Source organism: Athene noctua, chromosome 5 (genome assembly GCF_965140245.1).
Source record: "Athene noctua chromosome 5, bAthNoc1.hap1.1, whole genome shotgun sequence".
NCBI classification, from domain to species: Eukaryota; Metazoa; Chordata; class Aves; order Strigiformes; family Strigidae; genus Athene; species Athene noctua.
In genome coordinates this window covers 25283266-25301817 of record NC_134041.1, presented here as the reverse complement: position 1 = coordinate 25301817, position 18552 = coordinate 25283266, and the positions used below count along the sequence as shown (strand labels likewise).

At 35.9% G+C, this 18552-nt stretch overlaps 1 long non-coding RNA gene across 1 annotated transcript in view; it reads right to left on the bottom strand.

Annotated features, from left to right (window-relative positions):
- The window catches only part of LOC141960751 (uncharacterized), a 65796-nt gene that overhangs the window by 33264 nt on the left and 13980 nt on the right, over window positions 1–18552 (bottom strand). Inside the window, exon 2 of the long non-coding RNA XR_012633689.1 lies at window positions 1445–1558. This is a non-coding gene — a long non-coding RNA (uncharacterized LOC141960751). The remainder of the gene's footprint in view (window positions 1–1444; window positions 1559–18552) is intronic.

The window sequence follows — 18552 nt, the reverse complement described above, 5'->3', positions numbered from 1 at the left end:
TAATTCATAGATCCTTCATCACTTTCTGATATAGAAAATAATATACAGCCTCTTAGTTCATGACACAACGATTTTTCATTTCTTTTAAAAAGGTTCAGGGTAAACAGACTAGAAACTCAAGAAAGGTCTTTTCTGAAAATTGTAAATGACAAGACACTTAACCAGTGTATCTGAAAAATGTGCTGGCAATCTGGTTTTGGAGACCTTTCTGTAGCTAGATGCTGATTTTACTGGGCAGATGAAACTGCTCTCAAGGAATGGTAAATATTGTTCACTATGGGAAGATTGTTTTTACATGTTTGATGAACTCTCATATGCAAAAAAAAAAAAGTGTAGAACTGCAAATCTGTTATTTCACCTGCTCTTCTTTTAGAAGTGTCCTTTCTTGTTTACTTATGACTCCCACTATGGAGCACTTGTCCACAGTCCCAGGAATTACTATTAACTCCCCAAGTTGGGGGTGGGAAATTAGAAGTGGTGAGCAAGGGCTGGAAGGGTACCAGCTGGAGGATATTTGTGACAGATAAGAATAACAGGAAGAGAGAGAGAGAGAGAAAAAGAAATGGTCAGCACTTTTGGCTTTTTAAAAGTGGGGTGCAGATGACTTGCTGTTATGTTTTTGCAATATCTTGTTTCCAGACTGCTGGCTTAGTCAGCCACATCTTTAATTTGCCCAGTCTATAACAGCTGCTTCTGCTGCTACCACAGAAAGTGAAATTATAGTTTCCAAGCTTTCATTTCGTCCTTCTTACCTATAATCCTCAAATTCCAGTCTGTCTGACCACTCAACTAGGCTTTTTTAATTAGCAGATCTTTTGGGGGGCCCTTAAATATGTTTTACGTATACAGAAACACTAAACAGCCTTGGAAACTCGATGAGATGAAAAACATCCTGCTGGGAATATAAAATGGCACATAGTGCCTAGAATAATGATTTCCATAATTGAAATTTTCATGTGCTTTATTAGAAGGCATCCTTTACCTGGGGTCCTGTTCTTATGAAAAGAAAAAAAATGTTTAGCTATTTTAACCATTTAAAAACTCGTCTGTTTAATTCAGTCTCTACAAAGTTTTGTTGATTCCTCCGAAGAAGGCTAATGGGCTTGCCACAAAATACACAAATGGTCTGAAATGGAAACTAGCATTCAAATATTTCTGTGAAATCTGTGGTTCAGATATACTTACTTGATTTACCCAAATGAGGCAGGTGGAGTTCCATAATGATCTTTCTGTTGTACCTCAGACCACTGTGCTGCCTGATCGTTTGGCCGAGGTGGCACATTGTTAATGAAGTGCTAATACACAACATAATTTGGGAAGGTACACTCTTGTGTAGAAGGTAATAGCTCTCACTGCTGCAAATGTCTTAATGTAATGGAAGAAAACAGCTTGGTTTAATCATTTGCTAATTGTGTGGCACAACCAACTAATCTCTGGGATGTACCTTGAAGACCTGGTAACATGTTTCATCGACTTCTGGGGAACTGATACAGGTGATGTTGGTCAAATTGCCCTCAGTTCACTTCATTTGCTGGTCTGTAGCTCTGTGATGATTTGTCTAGAAGACAAAGAAATAGAGGATTTTGTGTGATAGTTTAGGATATGCTCAATAGATCAGCCAATAACTGGTCTTGACATTACCCAAGGAAAAATCACTAGTGTCACTATAAAGGCCTGAGTGGTTTTGTACTATTTGTACTAATTCTTTTCTTTGGATTTTCAGGTAAAATATGTTGTGCTTCAAGTTAGCTCTGAGTGAAATTAAATTATTCAGAATATTAAACTGAGACACAATACTGTGAATAAGCCTTATATTTTCAATAATTTAAACATAGTATATACATAGGTCTGTGGTATTTTGTTTCATGCTATTCTGGTTTGCTGTTCTTGTGAGATTATTCAGACATACAATGATAAAAATTTGCCAGAAAATGAGCTCTATGGTTTTTTTTCAGTGCTGCAAATAAGTGTTGATAAGATCCTTCTCTGAAAACTCAAATATTAAAGCTGTGTGCATTGGTCTTTTTCCATAGTGTAGTTTTGAATCCATTCCTGTTTTAAAGAAAAATAATCCCACTTAAATACTCCAATACAGGTCTAGGTAAAAGCTTGATCTTTATTGGTGTACCGTGCACCAATCCTAGTGAAATCTGCAAAAATCCTGCAGTTTTTCAATAGCTCTGAAACTTGTTCCAACATTAGCCTGCAATGTTCAAAGGCACCTGTGGAACAACACAAATGACTATCCCCTATCCCTGAAGTACAGTCAGTTAGGTGACAGGATTCCCAAGGCCTTCTAAAGTCTTGGCATTCAGGACTGAAAATGCCAAGGTCCAAGTAACAGATATTTTTGTTGCTTGTTAAAGCCACTTTATTAAATTTGACTCAATTAAGTCCAGTATCAAGTAAGTATATTATATTATATTAAATCTAAAAAGAAATAATTTCAAATCTGTACTTTTTAATGGTCTAATGATTCCTTTTTGAAGAGCTTGCGGTCTGCAATATACTGTAATTATACACCATATGCTTAAAAAGACTGGTCTGTACTATTAACCTTAGTGCAATTTCATGGAAGACATTTTGAGAATTACAGATCCATCTTGTTGAGCTAAACCTTCTCCATTATGATTAATGGAGGAACATGCAAGTTTGAATTCTTCAAATAGCTTTGAAAAAATCTCTTGTTATTTGTCTATTTTACAGGATGTGAAAAAACCCTGTCACCCCTCAGGGAATTAAAGCACATTTCTTTAATTATATAATGACTATTAATGCTAGTAAATTTTATGCTAAAGGCCTATGCTGTACCACTGCCAACTTAAACACGTCTCATTCCTTTTCAAACCCTGTGCCACATATTGCCTGGACATGCGGTCATTAAAATGAAGTTGGTTGCAACAACAGACATTAGAAAAGATGCAAGATTTCATTTTGACTTTCAACAGCTTTTAAAACCTGAAATAATTTTAGGTTTTGATCTTCAAGTAATCTTTAAAAGCATTCAAATAGGAATAACGTTAGCTGAGCTGAGTCAGGTAACAGGCCACTCTATATGTGAAATCAAGTGATAATATTTTTCAACTGCTACAGTGTTGCTATAATCTGATATGACTTGACTTTTGAGAGAAAAGACTCCTTTGTAGTGGTAGCCTGAAGAATGAGTTTACCAGATGTATAAGAGAAAGCATGTTTATCACTCTTTATTCATAAATCTTGTCTCTTATTTCATACTCTGCTGTGTGTATCTCACCTAGTCAATAACTGCAGCCCTTCCTTTTTCTTTTTTTCTTTTTTTAAAATATAGTTCTGCTGTTAGTAGTCCTTCCAGAGTTTGACACCAGAACTAAATCTCCATGTCTTGCAGTATTTCTGGAGATCAGGCAATCAAATCACTCTTGATCTATGTGTTAATGTGCAGCAGTTCTTCTACTTTCTATGGGTCAAGTACAGGAGGAGGCTGGGATCCACTCTATGAGGAAAAAATACTATCAGTAAGAGGATCAAACTGGTAGATGTAGAGTTTTTTCACATCTCTGTAGTGAGTCATCATTTAAGATCCCTTTGTGTTAATGAAAAGAAAATGTGATGGTGGTTTTGTCTGGTTAAGAAGGGAGACCCAATGGGAATAGCTGTGCACAAGAAGGATGGCATTTTATCAGAGCAGATGAGAGGATTTTGTGGCAGCAGGAACATGAGATGAGGAGGGGATGAGTGATGGTTGGATAGTAAAATGCATTAACACACACCCCCCCCCCCCCAAAAAAAAGCATTTAGATACTGTCTGGCTATGAAAATTGAGAAAATGCCTAGACTTAGCAAGTGGAAGGATAGTGGGATTGGCCAAAGGGATGTGAAGAAATGTAATGAAAAATAAATTTAATGAAAGATAAATGCAAACTTGTAACTAAATGTGTAATGTTCAAGGTTTATTCTTATGTTCCCTGTCATTCAGCTCAGATGTAATAAGGAGAATAGGGTTGTTTCTTAGCAGGATCTTTGTTTTTTCATAGATTGTTCTTGACTATCCCAATCCCTATATAATGATCAGTGGTGATCTCCTGAAGTGGTTTGATTAGTTAGTCAAAGTATTACCAGCCCTTTCTTTCTCAAGCCTATCATCAGAGCAGTGTTCAGGAGCAGACGGAAGGGAACACTGAGGGCTGTGAAGCAGCAAGTGGGCTCAGCATGAGAACTGTGCCACACCCTCATGGCCTGGGTCTGGGTGGGCAGGGGAGATGTCCCAGTGCATGGCTGGGCTGAAGGGAGGGTGGGCGGGAGGGTGAGGAGAGGGTAGAGAGCTGGGCTCACAGTTTGCTGTGCTCTCTGCAGGGCAGGGGGCCCCTGGGAGTCCTCTTGCAGAGAGCTCTCAGCAGTTGTATTTTATCCTCAATCGCAAACCTTTTGCCCCTCAATTCAGGGCATTAATCACATTTTTAGTATTTTCATTACATAAAGTTTTCTATGTTCTGTTTATACAGCATTAGTGTTTCAGCTGAAAGACTGGAAGACGGGCTGAGTTTGGGTGGCTCTGCCACCAGATACGTAGAAGCAGCCTCACATAAAAGAAAAAAGGGCTATTATAAGCAGAGAGTTTGTAAGAATGATGAGCTGTAATTATCAGAGTTGGGAGCATTTTGAAAACTTACTGATGACTAAGCCTCCATTTTACACCTCTACTGCCCAAATTCCCAGTCTGGTGGGATCTCATTTTTAACAGTAGCTACTTTTGCTACTGAGTCCTAATGGACTGGAATCACACTTGAAATAATTGATAGTTCTTAATCTCGTATGCTGTTGTTGTAAATATCCTTTTTATTTTTAAACTGGTGAGAAACTTGAATCGTCCCAAATCTTCCCACCTTTTTTTGCACTTTTGCACTTTTTTTGCAACTTTCTGACATTTCAAAGAGAAATTATGTTCTTGCTTTTTCTTCTGCTCTGCTTGTCGGCACTCACCTCGCTGCTGATCTCCCTGCTCACAGGCAGACCCATTCCAGCTCAGTGATAAGTGCCAGTCATGATAGTGTAAGAAGCCAAAAGTACTAAACTTGCTATGAAAAGCTTGCAAACTTGGAAGTGCTTAGGTGTCAGGGTTTTAAACTCATTGTAACTTTATTAATGACACCCCGGAGGAAGAATCTTTTAATAGTAAACACATTCAAACAGATTTGAGCTTAAAAAGCTGGTTTTGCTTTGTTTTGGTTGCACATGTACTACAGCATTATCAGGAGATCATTTAGAGCAACAGTGGTGAACTCTTAGCTTGGATCATGTTGAACTGAAGGTTTTCCATGACTGAAAATGTTTTTCCTGCTTTGTAGGAGCTTCCCTGCCTCCCACCCCCCTGTAGCACTTTGCCGTTTAAAAAGAGCCATGTGTTAAAAACAGCATTCATTGAGCTTACTGAATAATCAAATATGATTTCATTTTTTTCCTGAAACATTGATTCCTGCTTTGCTTTTGAAACTACACACGTGCCAGTGTGCTATTCTTCGCCCTGGTAGTTCCTACATGAAATCTATTTTCCCTGGAAAATGGAATCTTTGTGTCTTTGTCTCCTCACTGGCTTTCAGGCATGTTTTGGCAGGAGCTCCGACTGTCGAGGCACTGGAGAGGAGGGGCCTTGCACTCATTTGTCAGCTCTTCTTGCATCTGTAATTTTTGTCCACTCAGCAGTACTGGAGGGGCTTAAAAAAGGGGGAAAGCTACAAGCTGTTGAAAGTCAAACTCTTGAAATAATTGCCAGACTGTAACTGTTTGGGAAAGGTGTGTATGTGAGAAACTACAAATGTTTTGGCTAAAAACAGCTTTAGATTTAATGTTTTAGCAACTCTCCATTTCACGTAATTATATGCCTTTTCCCCTATATCTGTACATGCTATGGTACTGTGTTTATAGGCTTGTTTCTTGTGTGTTGATAAACTGGCTTTTTTTAATGGTGATGAAAATTATTTCACAGGTGTTCAAGACCTGTTTGTTTCCAACCAACAGCTTAATTTAAAACATTTAAAGTCTTCTCTAACTTTTGTCCTAATCCTCTGCTGCAATCTTCCTTTGCAGGCCATGCGCTTTCATCTTCTTGCATAATGCAACCAAACAGAAATTAGTTAATTTTTTTTCTTTTTTATTAGAAGACAGATCACTTCCTACTGAAGAAAGCATTTTTCTTCTTCAGCTTTTTATGGAATATTAACGTTGATCTCCCCTCCTCATTTCAGTAGGCTATTTAAGCTCAGAGCTCATACTGTGAGCTGTTAATTAATCAGTGTGACAGATGAAGAAAGTATCCAACTATGAAAGAAAACCTTACTTCAGTGACTAACAATAAGGATGTGAGCCCGAGTGATTTAAAGGTGGTTTTGGGTTTTTTTTTGTGAATGTGTGATAAGGAGTCTTAAGCTGTTTGAGGTAAAACTCCGTTCGTGTCTCTGCACAAACATTAAAGGGCTCATCAATATTTTGTCTTGAAAAGTCTAGACAGGAGTAAAAAGAGCCTCTTCTATAGTTTGAAGAGATCCTGTTTCCCATAATTAATAACAGGAAGCAAGTAAATAATGCTTTACTGACAAATGAAACTGCAACAGCAACATGCAACCAGAAACATTAGCTCCCAGCTGAGAAATGTAGCTGAGGTTTTTTTGGTTTTCGTGTACAGGAAAAGATTGCTGTGGAAGTGCGTTAGAGCTTTGCTCAAGTCTAATTCAGTTATGTGATAGCAGACTAAAGGTCCAAAAGTAATGATAACATATTTTAAATATTAAGAATGATTCCTGACCTTTGTTTACATCCGTGTTACAGACCAAGACCTCTTCCCCCATCATGATTTGAAACTCTTTGAACTCAAAAGGAGATTTTCATGTTTATTTAAAAGCTACCAGAAGGCATTTCAGACATTTCCTGGAACAAACTGTATATATGTATTTTAGGAAGATAAGAAATGAAAGGAAACGTGAGGAAAAGCTTTTAATTTTCCTCCTTTTTGAAGATTGTATTTTCCCGTCAAAGATACCTTTCCAGAAAGTAGTTGGAAACCCTTCCCTTCTCCTCCCCAATTTCTCTCATTAAAATCAGTTAAACAAAAGGGGAGTTAGATCCTCATCTCTTCTGTACCAGTGTAAAACCAGAGCAGCACTATTTATCTCGCTGAACTGTTAAAGTCATTTCAGTTCCTCTACCTGCAATGGCAAAAATTCAGTCTTGCCCTTGTCTGCCATACTTGTGCCTTTCTTTGGTTTTGGGGTTACATTTGGGGCAGGGGCAGGGGGAAGTTGAAGGGGGACGAGAAGGAGGAGGTTTCTGTGTGTGGCTGGGAGAGATGGTAGTTTTCCTACGGAGTGGCAATGGCTGAATGCAATATTCAGAAGCACTGGAAAGCACATTTAACTCTGTGTGTTGGACCTTAGTTCTGAGCTTGTTGAATTACATGTTCATCGTCTGGCATGTTGACTATATGATAAAACTATGTAATACACACTGTATGTCATCTTAGTGCTGACCTTGAAAAGAGAAGAAAAGGTCATTTGTTTCACTGATTCTTAGATACGCTAGACACTAAAATCCTACTTTAGCTATTTCATTTACAGTTAACTACTATAATTAATTTTTTTTTTTTCCCCCCATAGAAAGCCCAATAGCTCATCTACTAAAAATGACAAGACAGGCCAAAGTAAGCCTGTTTGTCAGGCTAATGTTTTTCCTTTTCTGTACATTTTAGAAGATTAACAGCCGTTGCTGTACAGGAACATGGCAATGAATACTAAATAGTCTGTCCATAAGGCATTTTGGAAGGAATTCAGTAAACTCAAAGAAGATATCCTAACATTGTATCCCATAAATTTGTTTATTTTTTCCACTGAGTGTAGCTAATACTGTGAAAGCAACAGACTATATATTCAAAGAGAAGACACAGTATTTACAATACCTTGTCAGGTTAAAATGTTTACTGGCAGATATTCTTTTACTGTTGACTGATTAAAGAAGAGGTTTGAGCACGTATACCTAACTTTAAGCACAGGCTTTTTCCATTCAACTCAATGAGATTTTATATTTCCATAGTTCATAATTGACTTCTGTTATTTTCTAAATGCATTTCCCTCCCCTGCTAAGTACTGAGTTCTGTCACCTTGAATCATACATGCCAGTATCCATCTAGACTTACAGCTTTTAAATGAGACAGTTTATGGAATATGGTGCTACTTGACACAAGTGCTTGGTTTCTTACTGCAAATAAGTATCTCATGTCACTTCAAATGACTATTGTAATAGGAAGAAGTCAAAAAGACAACTGTTGCAGGTATGTTTTCAGGGTGACTCTATAAGGTTTTATGTCAAGTTTTTTTTCCCTAACTCAGAACTGTAGTAACTAGTCAATGCGTGAGGGAAGTTTATTGCGGACAAGGTGCATTTTCTTTACCACAAAAAAAAAGAATTGTGTGAATTTTTCATTTATTTGGGACCTTTGAAAATCAGGTGTTTATATGCTGCACATAATAGGTCTAGGGTTAGAAATTTCTCTAATTAAAAATAAAACAATATACAAGTCTTTCAATAAACAATTCAAGTATCTTCAATTGCACATCCCAGAGACAAATTTCATATCAAGCCTCATCTTTGTATTCAGCTTTTGATGTGCATTTTGCATAACTAAGGAGTAAAAATTTAATGTTTAGGGTGCTTCTTTTAGAAAAAATGTGATCCATCAGTGGACACTTTGAATTCTTTGAAGTGTCAGATTTTACACTACTGGAGTTGTGTGCACTGGTACATGTAGGTGGGTTAAATACATATTTCAGAGAGATTAACAAGTATAGTAAATAGTAGAATGGTGTAAAATAAGGTTCCTGATACAGACTCAGTTTAATCTAAAAGATGATAATATGAAAACTACAGTCCTAACAGGACTAGGTATTGGTAGCTGAATTCTGTTATCTTAAACCTTATAGGTACATAGTTTCCAAGTGAAACTCTCTAGATAACTAGCAGTTGGCAGGACATTATCTAGATTTCCTGCTTATTTTATGTGGTATTGGAACTATCATCTTGTGCCTTTTTCCAAAACGCTGAAGGCTGGATTTTTGTAGGGTATTATCCAAAGCCTGCTCTGTTAGTCACAAGGTTCAAAGTAACTGTAGGTACCCTGATTATACCACACCTTTTAACACAATATTTCCTTTTAATCCTCTATGATTAATTAATTTGGACATATTTTAATATGTGTGTTTGTGATTGAAACTGATGTATTCCTTCTCCACCATCTGTAAATATTTTTGATTGTCTAATTTATTCAAGGGTAAAGAGACGTTTATTTCTGATTCATGAGTAGGCTCCTTGTAAGAAACTTAACTGGAATATCAAAATTTCTAATTACATTCTCGAATATTATTTACGTATTCTAAGGGTTTATTTTTATAGTGCTTCACATCCCTTTAATTCACAGAAGCTGGGAAGCTCTGCTTGTTTCTTTTAAGCAATAACCTAATTTTGGCACACAATTAAAACAAGGTATTCCCATTCATCCTCCTTTTAAAAGAAATAATGATTGTATAGATGACAATACTGTAAATTACTGTGAATGTGTGAAAGTAGATGTGTGAAGATGGATAATGACTTAAAGAATTTGCCTGAAATGTTACTTTTACTATGACTAATATTGGCCAGCTCTTGGAAAGTTCACCCTACTGTGTGTAGGAGCTCTGCAGGCTGCCAGTAAGCACTGCAAAAGAAAAAATGTTCTGGGCAACCAGCAGGTAATAAAAACTACGGATTGCCAATAGGATATATGAGTTCAGGCATTTAATTTTCAAAGGTGTTCACTTTAGAGATTCAATTTTTAAAAAGTTCTAAACTTTTAGTTTCTTGTTTGTAAAATATGGAACAGAAGATACCTGCTAACATTAAAAGATTTTTAAAATTATTGTTTTCTGTAAAGTGACAGACACTCATTGCTGCGGAAAGAGCTGACTGATGCTATAGAGTGGAGAAGGCTCCTGACTCTCTGAAGTCTTCCTCTCTGTCATACACCCTAGAAGGGTGCTGAGCAGGCGGGGCAATGCCCTGGGAGTCCTCACTGTGTTGTCTCTACCATGACAGTAGTAGTGTCAAAAAAAGAGAAATGCAAATACTTCAAATGCTCATTCTGGAAGGAAATACTTTTGCTTTACATAAAACAATAATTTAAAAACAAAAGTAAAATATTTTGCAATACCTGTTTTAACCATCAGAGACTTAAACTGACATGCAAAACTGTCAATCAGAGGAGGAAGTAATAACCTGTAGTAAGAAGTTGAATCTTTTTTTAGCAGCAGAAGAGTAAGGGAATACCTGCTGCTATTATTATTTCTTGATGTCCTAGTTTAAGCTCAGACTCATCAAATCAATGTGTATGATATTCTTATTCCTTCAAACACTGTATTATTCTGAAAAGCCAGGAGATGGGAATATGTGATGATGAAACTGGATTTCTGTTTTGTTGTTTAAATGTTCTCAACGATTTTGACACTACCTTGGGCTGCTTCTTTCCATAAGCATTATTTCTCCCAAGTAAACTAAATACAATGTGACCAGTTAAATAAGTGTATTTTTTATTTTTATAGTAAAGCATCTAGGGAGACAGAATAAAGGCCACGAATACTTCCCTTTTCCACTGCTTTTTTTCCTGAATGGGGATGATTTTCCATTCTCACAAACAGCAGGTTCTATTGTCTTTTGTAAGTAGCCAGCACTTTTTTTCTTTTTTGAAAGTTCTATTTATTTATTAGCTTGTATACTTGACATAGGTGTAGTAGAAGCCTTCCTTTATGATACAGGAAGGGAGTTTTGTTACATAAGAAAACCACAGACTTTTATACTTTTTTTGCCAAGCTCTGCACAATGCTTTTTCCTTGAGTAAAATTAGTATAGAAAGTGGAACTGATACAGCGAACTTGTTTCATGAGTTCATAAATCATACCATTCAACAAGAAATTTTTAGTAAATAATTTTCTTCACAGTATGTTGAATATTTTTTTGTTGCATGTAGTGAGTCTTGCTTTTGAGTAGTATAGTACGTAATGCCTTCATTTTACTAATTAAATTAGCATATATAGAAATCACCATGTAAATGCTCCATGCCTTCAGGTTAGGACATGAAATACTTTTCAGTGTTTCTTCTCCATCTTATTTCACTTCCAGAAATTAAATCTGCTCTTCACCTGCAATAAGGTCATAACCTATGGGGGCATATATTATTCTACACTGAGTTTTGGTTTGCTGAAAAAATTTGGCCTTTGATTCTGTTCCTCCATCATGTCGGTCTGATAATGATGGCAGAACAGTGTGTGCCCTAGCAAGCGTTACTGATGCTGCAGATACTATAGCCTGCTGTAGTGATGTTGGTTCTTTGAAGAGGTTTTAACAGTTCATTTTAATTCTTTTAATTTTTTTTTTTTTTAATTTTAGAATTTAGAATTTTTAAAATTAGAATTTTAAAAAAATAATTCTGTATCCAGAAAAAATATTGTACCTCATGACACTGAGTTCTGACATTGCAGAAGAGTGCTATGATTCTGCATTTTGCATGCTTCTAGAAAAAGTTTATCTCTGAAAATGCAAACAGTACTCAGGAAACTGAGACCTGCTCTGTATTCCTTTTGTTACTTTCATTGACTATTAATAGCATTTTTCCTCTCAAATGTGTAATTATGTATCTGTTTAGTGATTATTTCTTTAAAATTTTTATACTGATCCTTCGACATTAAAATGCATAGAGAACATTCTATAAAAATCCCCATCATAAAAAAATCCACAACCTAAATTACCAGAACGCTCTGAAGTATATTAAGAGCAGTGTATTCAAGTATTACTGATTTTTTTATTTTATTTCTTTTTTTAATCTGGAGATGTCTAACCTTGATGAGTCTCCCATCCAATCAAATTTGACCTCAGAAGAAATTTTAGTCAGACTCCACCTTTTATTCCCAAGCACAGAGCCATGATTGGCTTGCACTTGATAGACGAAGGATATATATTTGTTAAATATTTGTATAGCTCTCTTTTAATCATAGAATCCTTTCTAATTTAATGGGGTTTTGTCTTTGTAAAGAAATAACTATATCTTTTGTTGGACAATATTATTTTTTATGATACTTTAATAAAAAAACAGCACTTTTTTGTCTTGTGAGGCAACTTGCTAGTGTTAAAAGCCAACAAAAGCAAGTCGATGATTTGCAGTAAGATTCGCAGTGAGAAATTTATTTTATGGGATTTGTCTTAAATATTAAGATATCTCAGAATGGATATAGTTTTTGTACTTACTAGCATTTTTTATTCATTCCATATCTCAAACAGATCAATCTTTACAGATCCTCTCAAGCATTCCCTATTTTTTTTTTCCCCAATGTATTCCTAGCCCTCTTAAAAGATTTAAAATGGAATGTGAAGGCTGTGGTAATATTGAGGCTATTCTGCCAAACTCTTGAGAAACCCAGAGGTTTTCTCTGTGAGAAGTTCCCTGCAATTCCTGACAACCAAACAACACAGTTCCATGAATGAGAAAATGGCAGCCTGCCATAATTTTGATAATTGTTGAAGATGCTTTTCAACAAGAGTAACATCTCTTAAGCCTTGTTATCTATAATACTATGATGAAGGTTTCAAAGACCCAGGAAAATGTTGTCGAGTGCCCTTTTATCAGCTACGCATTTGCGTAGCTCTGGTCATAAGCAGAGGCTGAGAAGAACTTTATCTTGTCTGGTTTGTTCCAGGTACCACCTGTTTCGTGACAGTGGAATCTTCTGGCAGCAAAAGAACTATTTTAAATACAGAGCTGACTCTCTCAACCCTTTTCGTCTTCCGCCACAGAACTACACTAATCCAAGTCCAAAAGTCAACCTTCCCCTGAATAAATCTGCATGCCTCTTAACAAGTACAATTCTCTTTTAAAATACCTGAAAGGTCAATTTGGATCTGGGATGTGATAGTTCTATTACTAAAATTATCTAGAGCACTGGTTAGGGCATTTTCATTTTTCATTAAATGGTTTTACTGGATACTTAATTTGAAAAGTTCACATAAGTAGTTGCACTTGTCTAAAATGGACTAAAAGCAATTTAATAGAAATTATGCAGTAAGTACTGTTGCACGTAGGATTTCTTGCAAAGTTCCCCACAAATAGTACATTTAGTTCTATCCTGGGTTGTTAATTATGCCAAACAACTTTGAGGTACTTCTGGCCCATAACATTAAACTTGGTAGGAGGCCACATTGTTTTTATGCTTGTATGAGGGTGAAATAAAATAACATGACTCACTATATTGAATACATGTGACCACCGAATGCTAGATTGATAATTTGTATGAAGTCCTGCTCATATAGAAATGAATCCCCGTATAGCATTCATTGATATTTTGTTTCAACTGGCAAACTGATAAATATTTCATGACCACAGGTAAGCAGGAAATTTTTTCCAGTCCACAAAACTATGAGTTAAAAACTAGTTCTGTTCTACATTAAATTTCAGTGAAATTTGGGAAGAATTAAGAGATCCGTCTAAAACAGTCGATTTGCTGCTGAATGGGAAACAGCTATTTTGGAGTCAATGTATCTAGTTTTGACTATAAATTTCCTTTTAATCCTTTGAAATGTTTTCTGAAGGAGTTTTCTTTAAAAATGGTACAACCTCACATGAAGTTTAACTTCATGAATCACCATCTTCCAGTTTGACAGAAAAACTGATATTCAAAGACTGCACTACTTGTGAATCAAGAGTCAAATATGAAGTGAAATCTTCTTACGTTTTTGGTGAGAAGTGGCACTTGATCCTTGAGGCAAACATTCATTTCAACCTACATGACACATCACATCACATTACTAACAAGTGCACTGGCAAGGCTGTAAGATGAAATGCCACTTTCTGTTAAGTTAAAAGTAGGACACATTTTTTCTATTTCCAAAAGTTATATTACTTCATATAGTTGCTTTTGCAAATGAAAAATGGCAATGGTCCTATACAGAAGTGGTCTATGAATTACAGAAAAGCAGCTTATGCTGAGTAGTGTGGCACAAGAAGATGCCAAGCATTTAATGAGGAGAGAATGTAGCATAGTCATGCAGAGATTACAGAGCCCACAGAATTTAGTTATGCTAAGTCTCTCATTCTTAACTAGAGAGGAGGATGAATGAAATATAATTATGGTTATATCTTTATTTTAGCAGGCTCAACAATTATGGTGACCTTGCAGATGTTTAAGATATTTACAGTACCTGCACAGAAAATACAGATAGAGAGAAAACATGGGTTTTTTTAGTTTTGTTAACTTCATATCTTTTCACTGGTATCCCGATCTAGATTACTAATGCCAGCTTTTGAGGGTGATGTAAAACTGTGTTTATATGATATACCATATAGAATTGCCTAGATTTTTGTACTCTATAGAAGTGTCAAAATAGTCTTAATTTGCTTTGTTTAACAGTAGAATGAATGAAGGGAAATACCTTCCCGCAGCCTGGCAGTCAGGGAATGAGCAAAGAGTAGTTTCTCATATTACATCATTCTGCATCTGAACAAGAGCCCAGATGAACCTGAGTCTCCTGGTGGCTTCACCAGTAACTTGCACTTTCATTCCCCAAGAAGGGGAAAAGAAAGCTTTATAAAAATGTTTCAGTCAGTACTAATAGGTTTTGTTTGTTAGGTATTTTATGAAATTCCAGCGTTTATGTTGGAATTGTGTTCTACATATGGCTAAAAGCAACCAAAAGGCTCACCAGTAGAGGTAATGGAATGAATGAAGAGAATTTTGTTCTTTGTTCTATAGTTCAATAAATTGCCACCTTATAACATTTTTTGTTGTTGTTTTAATAGCTTTGACATCATTTTATTTTCAAGAGTTTGAATCAGTGGAAGAAGAAAAACAAAGACTTAAAATCAAGAAATAAGATGCAGTGAAGAATGTAACTAGCTCACAAAAGCTTTTGCTTATAATAAAAAAGGCTGGAGTTGTAATTAGCTTTTTTGGAGTGTTTTTCACTCCAGCTGCACTAGACAATACTCTGACTTGTAGTTAATACATACAGACATATCTACTTATTTTCCTTTGCATTGCAGCATGTGTACTTCCCTGACTGGCAGCTTGCCATTTATGTGTGGAAAACAAGATTGTGTTAGCAAGACGGAGAGACTGAGATTTCAAATGTCTGCAGTGCACAAATATCTTATTTACATTAATGGAGAAGAGATTTAAGCTTTAATTTAGTTATTTGGATCATAACTCACTTAGAGCCTCCTTAAGGCTAGCCATGAGTTACAAATAATCAAAGTCCAAGTTAGAACTCAGACTGCCCTTGCAAGATTGCCTATTAGAACCACCTGTTAGTTTCAGTTAATGGTGGTAGCTCTATGTAGATATCCAGCAAGAGTAGATACATTCAGTAAAGCCACTTATTTTTCTCTTAATTCTGAAACTTAAATCAAACTGCTGAGATACTCCTCCCCCAGTGCAGAACAGAATTGTGAAGGCATTCTATATTTTTTAAGTTAAACATTGTAAGTTGGAGCAAGATGATTGAATATAATGTTCTAGAAAATAAATACTCCTTACTCCATTCAGGAACTAAAAAAACACCATTAATATCCCATACTTTCTCTCAAATCAGAGAACTGATGTAGTGTTCTATCAGGCACAGTACTTCTGCCCTTTTAAATGGATGTACTGCTAATCTTAAGGATCATTTGGCACCAAATTTGTATTGTCTAACTAGGCCAGCATGGTCCAACTTACAGTAAAGCATTTGAATGAATTCTATCTCCTTTTGGAAGCTCTTGCTACATCTTTGTATTTCTCTTGCTACATCTAAAGTGAAACCGATCATGAGCAGAACCAACTGTAACTCTAGGTCTTGTCTTGAGAAGTCAAACACTTCCGATATAAAAAGTCAGGTTCAAAATACTTATATGAAACCAACAAGATTTAACCAACTGCTTAAATTCTAGAAGACAGAATTTGTTTTAGTTCTGTTTAAGCAAGGATCTTGCAAGTTTTTCATACCTTAAGGGCACAGAAATCTAAAATTTTTTAAAAGTACTTTCAGGCAGACTCAGTTTAGGACTTTAGTTTCCCAAAGTCCCTTTTTTCAGTGTCCCTCTTTCTGTTCAGTGCATGAAAAGTGCTTGTAGTAATTCAGGTGTTACAGATGATGGAGGAAGGTACCTAACATTTTCTATGTTAATAATTACAGACAGAAGAGTATTGTGTATTTTGGAGACTGTGCCTGCCAACATAAGGAACTGAATAAATAGGTTTGGGATACTCAAAAGCAATGCCTTTCTAGACAGAGTACTTGAATTAGACAAATGAACATTGAAGACTTTCTGACATGGGCTGTCTGCTATAGTTGCATAAATCTGTGCAGAATGAGTACTCAATCAGAATTACTTGAAAAGTGTTTACAGAAGTATTGCCAAATGAAATAAACAATTCTCTATTAGTTCTGTAAAACCAAGGTGGTAATCAATGAACACAGTCACTAATATATTAATGATTTACTCATTAAAGGTGATAGGAACTGTGGGACACCATATTAAAACCAGCAGTTTGATCATCTCTATTCCAATCTTGCATTTTATAGTTCTTATAATGAATTAGGGAGTTCAGTAGTTTCCCTACTGTAATCAGCTAGAGGTGACACTATTGAATCCTTGTAATCCACTGGTTTAACAGTATCTCCATAGGTTTAAATAAAATCTCCAACTGATACAACTAACCTGCAACCTAGCTTTGCTGTTCCTCCCACAAGGAACTCATTCACTTCCATAAAGTAAACTGGAGCACAGTTTTTCCTCCTTTGCCCCTTCTGTTTCCAAATACAGCAGTCCTGATCCTCTAGATAGGTTTTGTCAGCTGAAAGAATAGAGTGGGCAAGCAGATTTTCCAGAGAATGCAAAATGATCTTTTAAGCATCATCAGTAGCCTCTTAAATACTTTTGATTTCGGTGCTGAGAATTTCGGTGTTGAGAATTCGTTTTCGGTGTGTGAGAATTCTGATGTCATCCACTTTGCTTTTCTTGTCCACTTTTATCAAACTTACTTCACACCCTGTGAGCTGGCTGGTAATTATGGTGACACTAAAGAAAGGATACATTTCAACAGAGGTCAGAAAAAGTTGGGTGGTGTAATTTAATCTTCTTTATCAGTCTCCACAGAATTCTCTTTGTCTTTTCTTATTAGCCAAATCTATAATGTCTTGTTACACAGCTCTGACGCTAGCTTCACCGTTTTTCAGGATAAATCAGGCCCTCTTCCTGGTACAGTTTCTGGGATTTCTGATGAGAAATCAAATCTTTTAGAATCTTAACTCCAAAAATATAATGTGAGTTCAGATTCAGCAATCTGATATAAAAATTACATGATAACACGTTGTGTAAATTTTAAAGCATACTTGCCCTAATCCATTCCACTGAAAAGACTTTTCACTCCAAAATCACTGTACTTACTTCCTCATCTTCTTGCCCTAGCATATAAAATCCATGCACTTTCTGAAGTGCTCAAATGAAGCAACCTAATTTTATTAGGCTGCTTAAAGGACAGCTAGTAAATACTTAAACACCTGTTTACATTTGAAGTTTCTATGATTCTCTTTCAGTCTGAAATCAGTTTTATTAACTTTTTATAATAAGCCACTTATTGAATATTTGTTCCTACTAGGGATCCTTTAACAGAAAATACCTGTTAAGATCAATGTTACAAGACAGTGGGTCAGTCATCATTATGAAGAAATAAATGTAAAGGAAGAAGTGTTTGAATAAGAAATGTTATTAACTGAAAGTAGAATTTTTATTCAAGAGGATAGAGAGAAATGAGATGTTCTTTCAGCATCACTGAGACAGATTAGTGCTGGTCTGTTGAAGAAAACACTCACCGTTTGTTTTGAAGAGAGACTCTGTAGGTCTTGTTAATCTCAGTGAAAGGTAGAGTTACCAGCTCTGGAAGGCAAAGGTGCCCAACCTCCATTTACCTTATGGCAAATGTCTGCATTTGTTTTTAAGAAATCTGGAAGTAATTTGAGGATGAAAATAATGAGTATTCTTGTGAAAAAGTCTGTCTTAATGTTGCTTTTCACTGCCATGTTTAGGAAATGTGTTCTTGATTTATCAAGATAGATATGATATGTAAGAATGAGAATGGCATTGTATGAGGGAGACATCTGCTTGTCATTCTTAGAGTAGGATAAAATGTGAGACTTTTCTGAGGCTATGGGAAATAAGTTTTCAGTACATGAAATGTTTTGAGTTTTAACTAAAAGTTGAGTTCTCCAGTGCCACCATCTTTTAAAGATTAAATCCAGATGGCACTATATGGAATACAATATCCATTGTTCATACTTCTTGAATGACTTGGAATCATGTGTTAACATGATGAAACCAGATGGGATGTTCAAACACTAAACTCCATTCAGTGCTAGCCAGATGTCTTTCCTGGAGGATGGGGGAGGGATCCTCCAAATAGAAATTTCATAAAAGATATTAACTGTCAAATTCTGAGCAATTGATTCAAATGATAAATATATTATATTGGTTAT